The sequence below is a fragment of the Pinus tabuliformis genome, chromosome 1_1, assembly GCF_031772625.1.
Source record: "Pinus tabuliformis cultivar Carrire ecotype Pingquan chromosome 1_1, CPIR1, whole genome shotgun sequence".
NCBI classification, from domain to species: Eukaryota; Viridiplantae; Streptophyta; class Pinopsida; order Pinales; family Pinaceae; genus Pinus; species Pinus tabuliformis.
Genome location: NC_142297.1, coordinates 236,799,857 through 236,817,252, shown reverse-complemented (window position 1 = coordinate 236,817,252; position 17,396 = coordinate 236,799,857).

The window sequence follows — 17,396 nt, the reverse complement described above, 5'->3', positions numbered from 1 at the left end:
ACGTAGGTTGAGAAGGAGTAGTGATGGACGGTGAAGCCTACATAGTAGAAACAGTTTGTAAAGACAATTGCTACAATTGAGTCAGCAGGTTGGTCGTGTTAGCATCAATCAATCCGACTAGCCCATCGGCATGGGGATGTAGATTCAGCTTGGCTATATCAACCTTGGACCTAGGAGCATTAGGTATAATTTTTTGAGGAACCCAGATTGAGAATATATGAGTTCTAACTGCTGGGCCCTAAAAATAGCCTGCTCTTCAATGAACACACCAGAGAGTGACACGTCCTTAGAGATCTCGGGTTGTAACGATTTAAGAAACCATTCAAGAAGGAATTCTTGTGGAATTTCAGCTTTAATGAGCCTATTCCTTCTCCTCCATTCATGGATATGATCCGAAATGTGGGTTTCCTGATCCTGATCAAAATTAGCCAAAAGCTTTGTTCTAGCATCATAGCGGACAGGAAACTGAAAATGGTTCAAAAATATAGTAGCCAAATCGCCAAAAGAAGTGAAGGTTCCCCCTAGAATTTCTATGTACCACTTAGCCATATTTCCAGTTAGGGTGCGTTGAAATAATCTCAACCTGATTGAATTGTCTATCAAGGAGTTGGACGAACACCATAAGTGGAAAGTGGTTACGTGGTCCCCCAGATTGTCACCAGTATTTCCCTCAAATTTAAGTATATCTAAGGGAAGTTTGGTTGGGGCCGGAGGCGAAACCGGGTTATACCTAATCAGATCATTAGTCAATTTAGAAAGATCTGGCACTTTTAATGTTTCCAGGAAAGGTAGTCGCAGAGGACCCTTAGGATTCCACCCAGTGTGGGCAGAACTCCCAATGTTCTGAAAAGAATGGCTTGTATTTGTGAAGGCACCAGGTTGCCTAAAATAAATCATAAACCCAACTGAACCATAAGGAGCCCCTTGTGGTCTAGAAAAAAACCTTAGTTTGACCAACTCCCGCAGAAAAATTTCCGTAGCCAGTAAAATTGCCCCCTAGAGAGGTGTTGAAAGGAGCAGAGAGCCCTTGGTAAGGGTTCCATGAATTAGCATAGGGAGAAAAGTTATGGAATGAATTGATAGAAGAATATGGCATATTCCCTTGTTGGCCGAAATAAGATTGATTCCCAACTCCTAACCCACTAACCATAGGGTTTGTCCAACCTTGAAATAGATTATAACTTTGACCTATAGAGGAAAAAGGTATTGATCCCAAAGATGGGTTGGAATGTGGTATATGACCACCCCCAAACGGGAAACCCTGAAAAGAAGCTGATCCACTTGCCATGGATGTGGAGGCATTAGATGGAACACTTCACGGGACCGAAGGAATCACACTGGTCGGAATTCCAAAAGGGAAAAAGCCAATGCCAGAGGCAACAACTTGAGAACTTCCACTTGAAGATGGAATGGAAGTAGAACCAAAAATAGCAGTGCTAGGAGTAACGGAATGTTCCTCCTCCTTGTACAGAGACAAGAGTTTTCATACTCGTAGCACTTATCGTGGATGCCATGCTTCTAGCAATGGTCATCGAAGGAAAAGATCGATATAAACATGGGCTCGAAGGCCTGTTGGTTGAAGTCCCAACATATAATAAAACATCTGGATGATCAAGAGGAAGAGGAGAATTAGGAGTCAAAATAGACTCAGGGAGCTCCTTGACTTCAATAATGTCTTTCGACTGGAAGAGGACTCGAGAAATAACTGGAGTGTTTCTCTCCAACTCTCTACTTGTACCAGGTCTATCTTGTGAATCAATAACTCCAACTGGAGGATCAATCTCTGATGTGCTTGCTACCACTGATTGAAAACCACTAGCAGAATTGCTCCTACACCTTCGAGGAGAAGGCTCAGGACTCGTAGGTGAAATCCCACGAAGTATCCTAGACCGACGAGTCGATCGATTAGCCACTTTGAATTACTTTTAATAAATCTACTTAAAGACTCAAAAATTTGTAAATCTAGGCCGACTAGGAGCAAAGAGCACTCTCTAAAAGTCCCTAAAGATATATACAATCAAACTACTTTCAAGTATTTCCGCTCTGGGTGATTATGACTAGACATCAAAGTACAAGAAAGCCAAAATCAAGGGCCTTTCGAAAATAGTTTGGGGTAATTATGCCCTAGGCCTACTAGCGAAGGTATCAGAAGCAGTTATGTTGACCTCCAGACAATAGCCTTTGCTAGTGCAAGCACCCAAGCTTCGCAATGGTACCCTCCAGAAGTACTGCGGAACATGATGCAACATCAGCCTCAGGTGCCACGGGATTCCCATCCGCAGCCACCTATGAGATCCCTCGGATAGGAAACTATGGATACCAACTCGTATCAAAAGTCAGGCGAAACATTCGTGAGGTGGGATCCAACAAGTAGAAGAGGGGGTATCTCTCTTCCTTGTCTTCACTCTCCCTCATGCTTAACTCCCAATCACGGAGCTTTCTCAATCTTTCTAATGATATTGGATTTTGCTTGTTATTCAACTTCTATGTTTGATAATTTGAGCAGCCTTGGAGAGTTAACTCTCCACTCACCTATTCCAAGGCCCTAATGAACCTAAACTTGTTGATGTTTGTTAATGACAAAAATAAAAAGTTCTAGTTCATTTTATTAAATTGCTTGATTTTATAAAGTTGTTCTTTAAGTCAAGGGGAATTTACGAGAGTGAAACTGATGATGTTTTATGACGCAAAAGAAACCAATAGAAACCTAACTATATGCATGCAGTTATTTTATTCGATGAAGAGTGATTTCTACTTGGGTTCTACGAAAACTTATATAAGCAAAATATTTTCCTTTTCTTTTCTGAAACACTCCACACACACTCAAAATCTAAAAAGACTAAGAATGCTTAAGATGCAAACTAACCTAATGCAAGTTTAAATGATGATGCAAGATCCTAAAAAACACTCATACTATAAGCAAAATGTGGTTCTTTATAGAGTCAATAAGCCAACTTGATAATGAAGGGGGTAAAAAATTAAAAACAAATCTCCCTCCAAAGAAAGCAAAACAAATTGCAAAAAGAATCCCAATTTCTTAACAACAACAAAACAAAAGAAACTGAAAACCAAAAGCTTGGAAAAAGAAAAGCAAAGTTTTTGTGTTTTTCTTTTAAGGAAACGAAAGAAACTTTTGAGGTCACAAAAATAACTACCAAATTCGAAAGACCAAGAAATAAGCACAAGGAGTCTTTAAATCTCACAAGTTATAAAACTCATTAATAAATGAAACTTGAAACAAGAAAGACTACAAACTTGCACAAACTGATCTGAACAACAACAAAAGATTTAAGCAAACCAACAAAATTTCAAGAAAGAAACACTTTCAAAATTGCCAAAAAGGACTCTCAAAAAAGCATGAAAAGCAACAAGGCCAATCAAACAAGGAAAAGCAAAGCAAGGAAACTTGAAATCTAGGCTGCAAATGAAATCAAAATCAATTTCTTGTTCTGGAAAACCAAGAACATCCAAGAACTTCAAACAGAATCCTTGAACCCAAGACACAAACCACAAACTTGCTTAAGAATCAATCCTAGGCCAACTAGGCTTTTCAGTGAGAAGGAGATTTTGAAAAAGAAAGCTTGCAGGAAAATTGAATTCTTTAGACAGTAGATGACCATAAAACAACAGACATGACTAGGCAGTAGACCTAACTGGGCAAAAATATTTGAAAAAACAATTCAAAAAATTCTATACGCGACTGTGTAAAGACACGGAAGCATGCACACGTGTTTTAGACACAAGAAACTTGTGTATATGCTAGTCTGCTTGAGGAAACCTGCATGTATATGCGACTATAACCCAAGAAAAAAGCGTATACAAAGTTCAATTAAGAAAAAACAAAAACCAAGACCTGATCCAGAAGATCAGACTTGATTCCTGGGAAGTTAATGAGTCAAATAATACTGCAGAAGCAATCAATCAAGAAAACAAACCTTGATTGAGAAAAAACAACCCAAACCAGGAATAAGAACAATGTTATCCATAGCAAAGTCTCCAATTCTGTTGTGGGTGAGATCACCCTAGGTTCTTGGGTTGAAAACCCCAACAGAGCGAATGGAAAACAACAGCAAGAAATGCTCAGGCAAACAACCTAAATGCCTATTCTACTGAACTGTGCAGGAGTGTCCTTACCCAAAGGTCCTACATTTGGGTAGATCCTGTAGGGTGCAAACCCTTAGCTTCTCCTGATGTCTTTGGAACCTAAAAATTATTCAAACGAAACATATATAGCAGTAGAAACATAAAGCATGTTCATGATATTAACTTTAGATCATATAGATGAATGAACAATTACGCACCAATATAAGATTCATAAACAAATTACAATATAAATCAATGCATAAACACATTTAATGTTGAGAACAAAACAACAGTTCTTTATTGAAGTAAGCTACAAGTAAAGTGGAGAAATATGACCTGAGTCTTTCTCTGGCTCCAAGCGGAACCGTCCTCCGGATCTGTCCTTTCCCGACCTCAACAATCTTCCTCCATCACCAACACAAGGATATCTCAAGAAAGATGAAGGATATCTCCAACAAGGAAACAAGGGTTTCCTGAAGCTTTGGGGAGTGCAGGAGGCATAGGGATTTCATCAGACTCGATCAGGGATAATCTCACTATAGTATCAATATCTCATATCTTCTCCCTTAAGGCCTTCCCATGGAGGTTTATTTATACTTCTCCAAATTAGTTTTTTCAGTTGGGAAACAGTTGGGCCACGGGCTATAAGAGGTGAGTAACAGGTAAAACCCATGAACTCCGCCCGAAATTAAGGAAATTTATTATTTTTAAGTGTTTTAACACATGTACGTAGGTTGGGTATATACTAACTCGCGTGTACATGCTTTTATCACAGGGAAAAGTAACATATAGGGAATAAAACATTGTTTTTTAGATTTTTAACCAAGTCTGGAAGGAAGGGTTGCCCTAGGCCATAATCAAAGCATCAGATCTACCAAGAGTGGTAATGGTGCAATAACAATCCCCTACTTGTATGCATTAGTTCACACAAATAAATCTTTGTCTAGGTTTGGAATATTCAATATCAATTCATTGGTGAGTAGATGCTTTAGTTGGTAAACAAATTCTTCTCACTCCCTTAACTAAAAAACTTTACTCCCTTATTCTATAATGAAGTGATTATGTGGAATATATTTAATAATCCATAAATGAATCTCTAGTAATAATCGTCCAATCCCATAAAGGATCTTAGTCTTGTAACATTCCTCAAGAAAACCCAATCCATGATGGCCTTTATCTTGTTAGAATCTACTGCAATCCCTTGCTTAGAGATCACACGACCCAGATAGTGAGTTTTTTTTGGTAGAATTCACATTTTCTGACTTTAGCATATGAATGGTGGTTCCTCAACACTACTAACATTATCCTAAGGTGTTCTTCATGCTCTTCCCTAATCTTTGAGTAAATGAGAATAGCATCAATGAAGAACAAAACAAATATGTGAAAATACTTACTGAGTATGTTGTTTATCAGGCACATAAATGTATCCAGGCCATTGGTATGACCAAATTGTACAACTACAAACTCATAATTCCCATACCAAGTCTGAAAGGATTTATTGTGAATAAAATTGTCCTCGATCCTAACTTGATTATATCCCAATATTAGGTCTATATTGGAGAATACAATGACTTCTCTCAATTGATCGAACAAATAGTCTATCTTCATCAAAGTGCTCTTCTTCTTAATATTCACTTCATTCAATTGTATATAGTCAATACACAGCCTAAGTGTCTTTCTTCTTCCCAAACAGGACAAGTTCTTCCCAGGGGTACACAACTAGCCTAATATAACCCTTGTAAAACATATCCTTTAATTGTATTTTTAGCTCCATCTAGTGTACTCATCATATATGATACTCGAGATATGGGTACTACTCCTAGCCTGAGATCTATCAAGAAATCCATACCTCACTTAAGTGGAGAGCATGGTATCTCTTCTAGAAATACATCTCATAATTATTGCATTATGAGATAATCTTTAGGCCTTCTCTCTTTATTTTTTATTGATTCTAATACATGAATAGAATAAATTTGGAATCCTTTCCAGTAGCATTTCTTTATCCACATCGCTAAAACCCATCTCACAACCACAAATATGGATATACCCTTAAGGGTCGTAGGATGCCCATTGTCATCCACAAATTCCAAAGTCTTTTTATAGTAGTTCAACTTGAATCATTGTGTTTCCATCCAATCCATTCCAATCAAGATGTCATATGAGCCTATGGATAATATGTTCAACATTTTCTATTTATGTAATTGATCCGTAAACAATCTTGGTTATTCCACTAGATAATTTATCACAACAAATTTAAATAAAAAATACATTAGTTAATTCTTAGTTGAATGCAAGCAATTATCATTTAATCACTAAATAACTAAACCTAACTAATTGTTTATTTAATTAACTAATGATAGATCCCTAAATATAGAAATTTTATTAAACTAGGAATTTAAGTTGAAAAACTAACTAACTAATTTGATTATTCTCATTTATTATTGTTTCATATAATAATATAGATATTTGAAGATTTAAATAAAAAAAGACCATCAAATAATTCTTTGTTGAATGCAAGCCATCGCAAAATAATTAAAACTGGCCAATTAATTATTGAATTAACTTATTTTAGGTCCCTTTCCTTATCTCTTGGTCATGTCTGATTACCCAGTCTAATGTAGTCGTTTCCTAGTCAATTATAGTTGTTTCCTATTCAAATATAGTCGTTCTTGGTCAAATATAGTCATTAGATAACCTACTCTCTCTTTTTATACTACAGCCATGATCTGGTTCTTCAACTTGTCCCGGCGATGAACCACACTAGTTGGTTCGAAATGCGTCGACAAATGAATTATGATGTGATTTCTGACGAAAAATCTTCTAAAAAATATTGATATGGATCACAGAAGCCTAAATTAAACAAGATCTAATTAAATTATACTTAAAAATATAAAAAAAAAAATTATACTATTAGGGTTATTTTCCTCAAATTTATGGATTTATTTAGTTAGTTATTTCATGCATGAAATATGTAAAATTCAAAAAATAGAGAACATACAAATACAATCACACACAACCATAATAACACAAGATATGACCTAGGAAATCCTTTTGGGAGAAAACCCCACTGGAAGGTGAGGCTTCTCTACTCTCTCTTTCACAAGTATAAAGGAGTGATACCTGTGACCCTTGGGCTTCTACAGTGCACAAAACCTATATTTTTTTCTCTCTCTATCTACTCTTAGATACTTTGCATCTATGGAACAAAATGCACTCAAATAGCATGGAACCCCTCTTCTTCCTAGTCGCTTGATTATAACACAACCCAATGGCCTACTAGTGGTTAAGCTTTACTCCTTCAACTCCTAAATACAGTTACACTAGTGACTCTTCTCGAGTCTTCTTCATCATGATCATGTGTCTATACCATTTTCCATTAATAATGGGGGTTAATGTGGCATCCTCTTGAATCATGGTGGTCAAAACAGGAAGGTCAACTCAAGGTGGCATGAATTTTGCATAAGGACTCTGATTGAAGTGATTCTTGCATTGTTGGAAATATATATCTATTTAGAATAACGATAGGGGTACAAAACTTAAGAAATAAATTTTTAAACTCAAAAAACACCATTTAATGCCTCAAACTGCTTCCAAAAGGTTTTAGACCTCAATTTTCCAAACTGTGACCCAGAGGTAAAAATGTCCTATGATCTGATTCTTCTACTCTTTCCACTATGAAATCATCAAGATGATGAAAAATAAAGTAATGATCCCATATAAATTAGTAACCCATTCATTTTATTTGGGCATGCCTCCACTAACTTAGTCACATTCATTTTTTTCCTTGTAGCTAGCTGGACTAACCACAATTCCTTATGTTTATTTTTTTGAAGGACATGAGCATCAACAACTTAGGGTGCAACATAAGTAACGTTAGCTTCGAGGTTAAACAAAATATAAATAGGTTGTTTACTGGTTATACTTTCTAGTTCAACTATGTAATCCTAGTGGTTTGGTTGTTGATTTTCCATAGTTATGTAGATCCAAGGCATCGCTCATGCTAAATCACTAACTATAGTATATTCTTGCACTTATAATATTCCTCTTAATTTTATATTTCCTATGGGGACAGTCTTGGAGTAGATTCCTTTCTCCGTAACCTTGGAATTTCAAGGGCCCCATTCTTGAATACATTTTCTTTCCTTCCATGGTTTCTATCGGCTTAGTCCCACTTTTCATGTGGTCGTTCTGCAAGAGGTTTCTCTTAGATAGGTAGCTCATATTTGTACCCTCTACCAAGGTTTTGTATCACTGCAATTTGAATATTTTCTACTTCAATCTAGTTTTTTCTTTCTTCTTCAAAGGATTATGCAACTCTAGTAGAAATCTAGGTTTCTTATAACAGTACTTGCCTTTCTTACTGTATCATCCAAAGTCTTGGTCTTATAAAATGCTATTTGGTCTTGGTGGGACTAAGGCAATCCACTAAGAAAGCACTAAGTTTCAACCTTCTCTTCCTTGATATATGGAACATAGCACAATAATTCCAAAAATATAGTGGCATAATCATCTATGGTTACTTATCCCAACTTCAAGTCATGGAACTCCCTGATATGAACATTGTAATATCTTTCTAGCAAATATTTTCTCTTGAAATGTTCTTAAATTTCTTGCAAGTGATACTCCCCTCATTATTTCCTTTTATTCTCTTAAGGTCTTCCCACGATATGGATGTTGGGTATGTGTTATATTATTTGCAAGACTATCCCCATGTGCTATATGTTGCATCAAGTGTAGCAGGGGGTCAGAGGGAAGTCAGAATCCCCCTTATGCAGAGGCTTGGGGCCAGTGCCCCAAGAAAAAAATTTGGGTTGTTTTTTACATTTGTTTTTGGTAGTTTTTAGCACACAACTTTTGTTGAAAGTGATTTTGTGGTACATGGTGGCTTTGAACATGGTTTTGTAGTTTTAGTTAAGGAATTACAATTGTATTCTAAGCCAACACAAGTGGATTGGTAGTTTATGGATGGAATAAGATAATATTGTAAAGGATAATAAATTAGAAAAAAAAATATTACTTGGTTTTCCCAAGTTTGGTTTCCAGGATAAAATCTTTGTGTTAATGTGCATGTTTCCATTACATCCTTTTTATTTTTAATTAAGAATTTGGCTGCAGAAATTAATTGTATAAGGTTAAAAACTACATTTGGTATTATAGAAATTTTGGCTTCAAGAGGACATGTTTTTGGTTCAGGGGTTTGGATTGGGATTTGGTAGACCTTGTTTCAATCGGAGACTTGTGGAAGTGATTCTTGTGGTGAAACTAAATGGTGAGTAGCTCAAATATAGAGATAGAAAATTCAATTCATAGTGTTTTGAGCTATGGAAGCTCAAAATGGAATATTTTTTAGTGGATGGAGATCAATGGATGGATGTGGGTATAGCTTCTACATCGATGGGGATATAAATAGAAGATCGGATCCACTTGTATTGAAAGGAAAAGAGCATAATATGATTGTGTCTCTCAGATTCAATATTACTGAACGTTTTAGGAAAAACTACAACAAAGGATTTGTGGAACAAGTTAGGCACTTTGAATTATTCTAAGTCCTTGGTGAACAAATTGTTCATGTGGAAAAAAAATCTATAGCCTGAGGATGAAGGATGGAGACTTGGTGATGGAGTATCTAAACTCCTTCAATACTATGGTAAGTTAATTATACCTGTTTATATAAAAAAAGTCATATCAGGATAAGTGCATCAGTCTATTATATTCTCTATTAGACTCATAGGATAGATTTTTTATTTCCATAGTGTTATAGACATTTTTGTGCCTCGCAGCATGGAGCATGAAATGTCAATAATTACAGGGATCCTCAGTCCCTAAACATGTTGTTCTTACCCCTAGAAGAACAAGGTCAGCAAACCACAGCACTTCCCATCAGTTCTCCACCTGAAAACACTCAGAAACAGGCCATTTTTGGATCATGTCAGCTGCTCCACTGAGCATCTGCGCTGTATTGCAACTGCTCCTCTTTGTACCTGCGCTGTAAGTCAAATTTAATGAAGGCTACCTGTGCTGGGCGAGATTGGCCAAGTGGCACAGTCATTCTGCAAGGTGTCAATTGCCCAGGAAGCTTCCAAACTGACACTTGGTTCATGAGATTCGCCCTGTGATGAGTAAGAGGTACTTGATCTCCATGTGTAAGCAAGGATCTCCAAGTGGACTCAAGAACTGAAGATTAACTGAAGAGGGAGAGGACACAAGGCAGCTTTATGTCAGTCTCAAGCTGACTCATCCTCTCTTCTTCTCTCCTATATATAGAGCTCTCTCATGAGGTCTAGGGAGGCTGGAATTTTGTGCAAAGCAAGGAAGTGCTGTTGGTTTACAGTTAGAGCTATTGGGTGATTGTTTTTATAGAGGTGAAGAGGAGATTTCTTGCTGCTGGAGAGGTGCTGCTGGATTGGAGCCATTGATGGTTGTAACCTTCTCAGAACCCTGTTACTTTTATCAATAAAGCTTTGAATGTTCTCCTATATACTTGTATTGCATTGATGTATTGTATTTACTGGTATATTTGATTCACTCTAATCCATGCATCAGTTATGAGTACATGTTTCTTGTAGTTTCCTCTCTTGTTTTGTGCAGGATCTGTGTGTAGCTGGACCGGCCAAGAGAGCAAGGAGCTGGGAACAAGAGACAAAGAGAGAGGATAAGGATCGACAAAAGCGAAAGACACCGGTTGGTTAATCTTTTCTTCCTTCTCTCTGTACTTTCATAAAGGAAAATATCAAAGCTTTGCTTTCAGTTGTTGCTAAAGACTGTCACCTTTAGAGTAGGGATAGGGTCATCCGAGTCGGATACTTTTCCCCACAACAAACTGGCGACTCCGCTGGGGAGCCTAGTATCTTGTTGGTATTTGTAGTATCTTTGCTATTCATTTCCTGAACCAAAGAGTACCAAATCGAAAAGCTTTTGACTATATCAAAAGCGAAGTAGAGGGGCTGCTACTCTTGCTCATTTTCTGAGCAGATTCATGATTTGAAGAGCTGATCTACAAAAGACTCTTGTACTCTTTGTGATAGCTTTTCATCCTCTTGATCATCCTTTAGCCTGTACTTGACCTATAGCTTTTTATTTCAGCAAAAACAGTGCATTTTTGAGCTTTTTATGACCCGGAAATCCTTGTAAACGCAACTCTCGTGTCTCAGTGCAGGCTGTCCAAAGGCAGTCTGCATTTCAGCGCAGGTACTCCCTTCGGGAACTGCGCTGAGAGTCAATTTGACAGACCAGAGCCTGCGCTGAACCAGTTAGGCTATGTCTTCCTGAGGTTTCCCACTGTGTCTTAGCCCTGTTTTCACTGTTGTTTTGTTGTTGATTGCTTGTCATTGTACTTGCTGTAAACCAACTTTCCTTGACATTATTCCGCCTCAGTTGTGTGATGAAACTGTGATTGTTCTTTCAGTATTTCTTGTTTCAGTTACAGTTTCCCATTGTGAAAAACGAACCAGTATAGCTGTGACCTCTTAATTCCTGAACTGTAAAAGTGTCTTTGTGATCTTAAGAGCTAGTTTTATTACTGTTCATGGCTGTTTGAGTTTGTTTGTTTTTCATTTTATGGTTTGAATTCATACATTTTTAGTGTTAAAACAAGTGCTTGTAAAGCGTCTTTTCATTTTAGACAAAACTTGTTTGTTTACGCTTCAAATTGAATTCGAAAATTATACGACAATTTCCTTTTTGTCTACATCAACATTAAGGGAAAAGAAAAGAAATACATGCATCTTGCATTTGCATATTTTGATAAGTTTACGTGACTGATCTAGGAGAAAGTGCATTAGTTTGTGCTTGGTGCTCTGTGTGGAAAGATAATGTTTTTCTCTCCCCTCAGTAGTTAGGATTTTCAAAGCTAAAAAGATTATAAAGCTTGCTTATCATTTTAGCTGCATTTAGGAATTTGTACCAATACATCTCGTGGTGATCCTGAAAGACAAACTGCTAAACAAGATCAACTTAAAATATATTGAATGAATCTAAAAATGCATTGTAACATAACGCTCACAATAGAGGTCTAGGTAGAGACGTGTTCCGGCGTCGTTAAACGTAGTGACTGTCGATCTCTACGAAGGTGGGTGATTCCTCCTGAGGGACGATAGCACTAATACGGACTTGTGCTCCCGCGTACCGTCGCGTATATTGGGAGACCCCTATAGGCATTTATCCTTTATCCTTAGGAAGCCGTGTCGGCCGCCCTACTAATCGCGATGCAGTGAACATAGCATTCACGAAGATCGACCACCCGTACCGTAAAACGTATTCTGTGGTTTCGCGAGAGGTTTGGCACACCCTCTGCCTAGATCTCCAAAGCAGTTTCTTTTGGCCCTTTTCAAACTCTATAACTGAAAAGGTCCAACCGAGCATTTGTCACTTCGGGCTCGTTAATACATCGAAGGCGACTAGAGTCATCTTTAGCTTTTTCTCGACTCCTAAAACATGAAAAAGCAAAGTTGTGTCTAAAAGCGTCTAATAAAATTCATTCAATACGGAAACATAATTCCCCTTTTTGTATTTTAGTTGATCAAGTAATCCGCAACCGTGGAGGAAAGTCAATTAAAACTCCGTCGTTCGAGGAGACTCGCGAGTCAACCGTCTTTGTCTCCGGAATCGAGAGTAGTACGGACAAAGCGAACTCGCTTGACCGGGTCGAAATCTCCCATTAAAGTTAGAACAACAGTTCCGACAACATCTGAGATTCTGGTCACTCCTAATATTTCTGGAATCCCTGCCTCTATTGAAGAAGTTCAACAGCAACAGAGGGACAGTTGTACTGATCCTAGTCTGAAGACAAGTACTTGCATAACTGAACCAGTTCCATCTGAAACCGGTCCACGGAGTCTTGTTGTTCAAACAACTGTCGCTGTCGAAGCAACCCCTTCTTCGGCACCAGAAATCTTTTACGGACCTGACGGTCTTCCTCTTCCTCCTGGTCTGATCGCAATAGAGGAAATCGTAGAGGACCAGCAAGCAAATACTCCAACTCATTTTGGAGTAGGCACCACTCTTTTTCCTTCTGCATCAGAAGTTTGTCCATCGCCACAGGAAGTTCCTGTAGAATCGTTAGGCAGTTTATTGGATAGACTTAAAATGTCTGAGCAACCGTCGACATCTAGGACTATGCCAAATGACACAGCGACAGCAGAAGCTCTTGCTGTCAATCCAACGATGTTTGCCGGCATACCAGCTGTCCCGACTAGCCCTCATCAGCTAGAAGGAGTCCACCCAGGGACTATTACGACAACTTGGTCTGTTCCAGTTTGTTCTTCCGGTATAATACCCGGTAATTCTTATGTTGAAACTAGACAAATTGATCCCTTTGGAAATCAGTTTGGGCCATCCAGTCCTCAAAGGCAATCTATACCCTTGAGCTCCGGATTGTTACCGTATGGGGGGCAATATGCCCTTTCACTTCCCCTTCCCGGGGGATACCCATACGGCAGTTTTCAACAACATTCAGGTTTGACTGAAGTAACGACGAGTGGTTGGGTACCTATGTTACCCCAACAACCAAGAGTTGTATATTCCATGCAACAGTGTGTACCTATGTCTAGTATCCCGACGACGCCAGCAATTGTAACCGTGTCGCAAGTTCAATCGATGCCTGTTGTATGTCAACCCCAAGTTGTAATGCAACAGCCCATTGACCCTGCAACACAACCACAATCGCCAACTGCCGGGACGACACAGATACAAACGGGAACCATAACCCCGCATCTTGGTCCGTCGGTTAGTGTCGCACAGCAAAACATGGCTTCACAACCATGGATGGTGCAATACCAACAACCTCAGTTTCAACAGGTGTACCAGGGATCTGAGCAACAGATCTTTGCGAATAGTGGGCAACCCTATATTCAGAACGGGTTAAATCAACCACTTTACAGTGGCCAAGCCCACCAGCCATATCAGTCATATCAACATCAGTTGCATTATGTTGGTACGCAAAGGCCTACTGCTCAGGCGATTCCATCGTATCCTGGGTACGCCTCGCCAAACCTGAGTCAGTAGTTGCCATTTGTGGCAACTCTAGAATTACCAGATTTACATCGATTGACGAACGATCCAATCGCCTATGCCCATTGGTGGCCAACGATTCCTCACAAACTTCCTTCGGACATTCCTAAATTCAATGGAAATCCTGGCGAAGACCCGTCGAATCATGTGATGACATTCCATCTGTGGTGTTCGTCGAATACCTTGAATGATGATTCGATAAGGCTTCGCCTTTTCCAGTGGACATTGACTGGTCCGGCGACTAAATGGTATATTGAATTACCTAGAGCCTCTTTCGACAATTTTAGTTCCCTAGCCACGACTTTCTTAACACACTTTCAGTTACCTATAAGGTACGAAACTGGAACAGAGATCTTGACCAATTTCAAGCAGACAACGGCCACACATATATCAGATCATATACATGAGTGGCGTCGTCGTCGCAGAATGGTAAAGACCTATGTTCCAGATCAGCTATTAGCTGAGTGGTTTATAAAGTCGCTTCTTCCTGCTATAACAGAAGATGTGGCCAAGGGAGGAGTCGTAACAGAGGAGCAGGTTATTGCTCGTGCTCAATATTTGGACTTAGTATATACTCAGTCGGGCACGCTCTATGATAAGATACCTGACGCCCCCAGACCGGAATTTTCAATCCCTCCTCCTCCCGGATCGAATAGTGACTCTCATGCCGGTGATGGCGTGATTGGAACTGCAAACGCTAAGTCGACAAAGGATTCAAATAAGAAAGCCCGTAAGACTTCGAATCAAAAAGCAAATCAAGAAATTCTTGCTTCGGAAGTAAATGCTGTATCTACGGATAAAGGCAAAAACTCCAATCAACCAGGAAGCAAGAAAAATCAAAACAAAGAGAAGAAAAAACAAGGAGATTCGTCTCCTCGAAAAACTTCTTTTGGAAAAGGGAAACCACCTTCGGGGTGTCAGATATGTGATGAGGATCATTGGACAAAAGATTGTCCATATAAAGCCGAGTTTAAAAAATTCTTAAAGAATTCACAAACCCCAGCTGTATTGACTGATCTGTTTCCCGAACCAAGTGAAAATCTGGTTGATAATGGAGATACTTCCCAGTGCCAGGTACTAATGGTGTCGACCTCTGAACAGCAAAATGATGCTTTGATTTCGACAAAGTGCAAAAACTGCGGGAATCCGCAGTCGTCGAACAGTAAAGGAAATGATCAACCAAGCAGTTCGACGACAACTTCGACAGAAGTTGTGCCACCATTTACTACGGGAAGCATTCCCATGATCCATGGGAACAATTGTTCTCTCCAAAATATCGGATTCATCTTCCTGAAAAACCCTCCGTCGATGGGCACTTTCGCCTTACCGCCTCCAAGTAATCTGGCAGAAATGGCTACAATGGAATATGAAACTTTCTGTTTCTAATGGATCTAAAGCTCCGAGGATGATTCTTATCTCGTGTCAACCTCGTTAAAAAATGAAACAAGGAGTCATGAGTATAGTTCTTTTACTATGTCAACCTCATTAAAAAAAAATGAAACAAATCCCCGAGGTAAACCTTCATTCCAACCACCGAGTTGGATGCAATGAAGCTTGGGGGGCATGCACCTCGATTTGCATTATTATGCTGGGGGCATGCAAAGGTAGATCGAGCAGTTTTAGCACATAGTTCATGCTCGTTAAAAAATAAACGCAAGATCCGAGCAGTTTTAGCGCATAGTTCATGCTCGTTAAAAAATAAACATAAGTTTATGAGCAGGCTTTCCTTCAGAGTTCAAGCTCATTCAGAAAAAATGAACCGGTAAATACCCTTCTGAGATCGTAAATTCATCAGCCATAAAAGCCTTGGTCGTGTTTGTGCACCGTCACCTCCACCGTCATTTGGCCGATCATTCACTTCCATTTGTGTGTTTACCCATTTTGAGGAACATCTGCGAAGAGTGATTTCACTTAGCCATCCTTGTGACACTGCCGTGATTGGAATATTCCAACTTGTACCTGGAATCAGTTGCTATCCCTGTTTATCACTCGTTCCTCAAAAGACGAGTCTTCTTTGAGCTCTTTTCACTGACTCGTAAAATATGAAAAGTTTGCCGAGTTTTGGCCTTCCAGCTCGTTAAAGCGACCGGAAGAGCTATCCCTCCTCTAGATTTTAATCTTTTTGGACCTGAGGGATTATTGCACAAAAAGATCGAGCGCTTGTTTTGTTCGGCTCGTTAAAGCAATCGAAAATTCATCCCTTCTGTATTGTTTTATACTTTTTCGGACTTAAGGGATTAGATGACGAAAAAGGAATTTTGGAGTTGACTTTATGTACCTTTTCAGACTCTCTAAAAATGAAAAGGACCGAGTTATCCTTGTCGTTAGACTCGTTAAATTCATTAAATAGCGACAAACGTGTCTTTAGACGAGAACGAGTTTCCCTATCGCTAAGCTCGTTAAATCATAGCGATGGGCTTGCCCGAAGGGCAGGTTATAGAACAAGCATATGTTATCCTCCTCAAGCTTGACAAAAATAAAGAGGTACTGGTCAAAAATGACTGGGGAAAAATTGGGAGAACATCAAAGCTTAATGGTAGCAAGTCGCTCTTGAACATGACACTTTTCTTCCGTACCACATCGGGTTGGGTTGTTTCATTCACCGGTCTCATCACCATGGTCTTCGCCAAACCATCCACATTTTGGGGTAATGCTACCGATCCATCGCATCAGTGTCGTTATATGTTCAAGAGAGGTCATTCTGAAAGTGTCAACCGTGTCCCATCCACTGCCATACATTATCCTTCATCCATTCATGATCGCCACCCTGAATCATATGTCACAGTTTGTTTTCACCTCCACTAAAATCATTAGCTCCGTTCCGTGTCATTGATGTGGGATTCATTAAGGCCCTCCTTTGACGGATCGCTTCTTGTCGACTTCAGCTCATTATCCAAGAAGTTGATCTAGGAACAACCCCATCAGTACTTTGAAGCTTGCATGCCTCAATGGCAAGTTTCTCACTTCCGGCGACAGGTATACATCAATGACCTTCGACCAGAAGATTTTGCGTGGCGTTCGACGCCAAGTCCTTTATTCACGCCACGTGAATTGTACTGCAGTACCTTGAGGGTCATTATCATTATCGGTGATTCCTCTCGCGCTTGTTAACGGTTTTCATCATTGACCGGTAATCAAGCGATGTCTTTCCATGTTCGACTTCAGCGAAATTCTCACATGGATCGACTTGTACTTAGAGTGAAGATCGAACGAGTTTGAAGACCCCGGATCTAGTTTCATCCATCCGGGCTGCGATACATATTCAGGAAATATAAAAGCATTTGTCATGTACATCATTGCAGCAA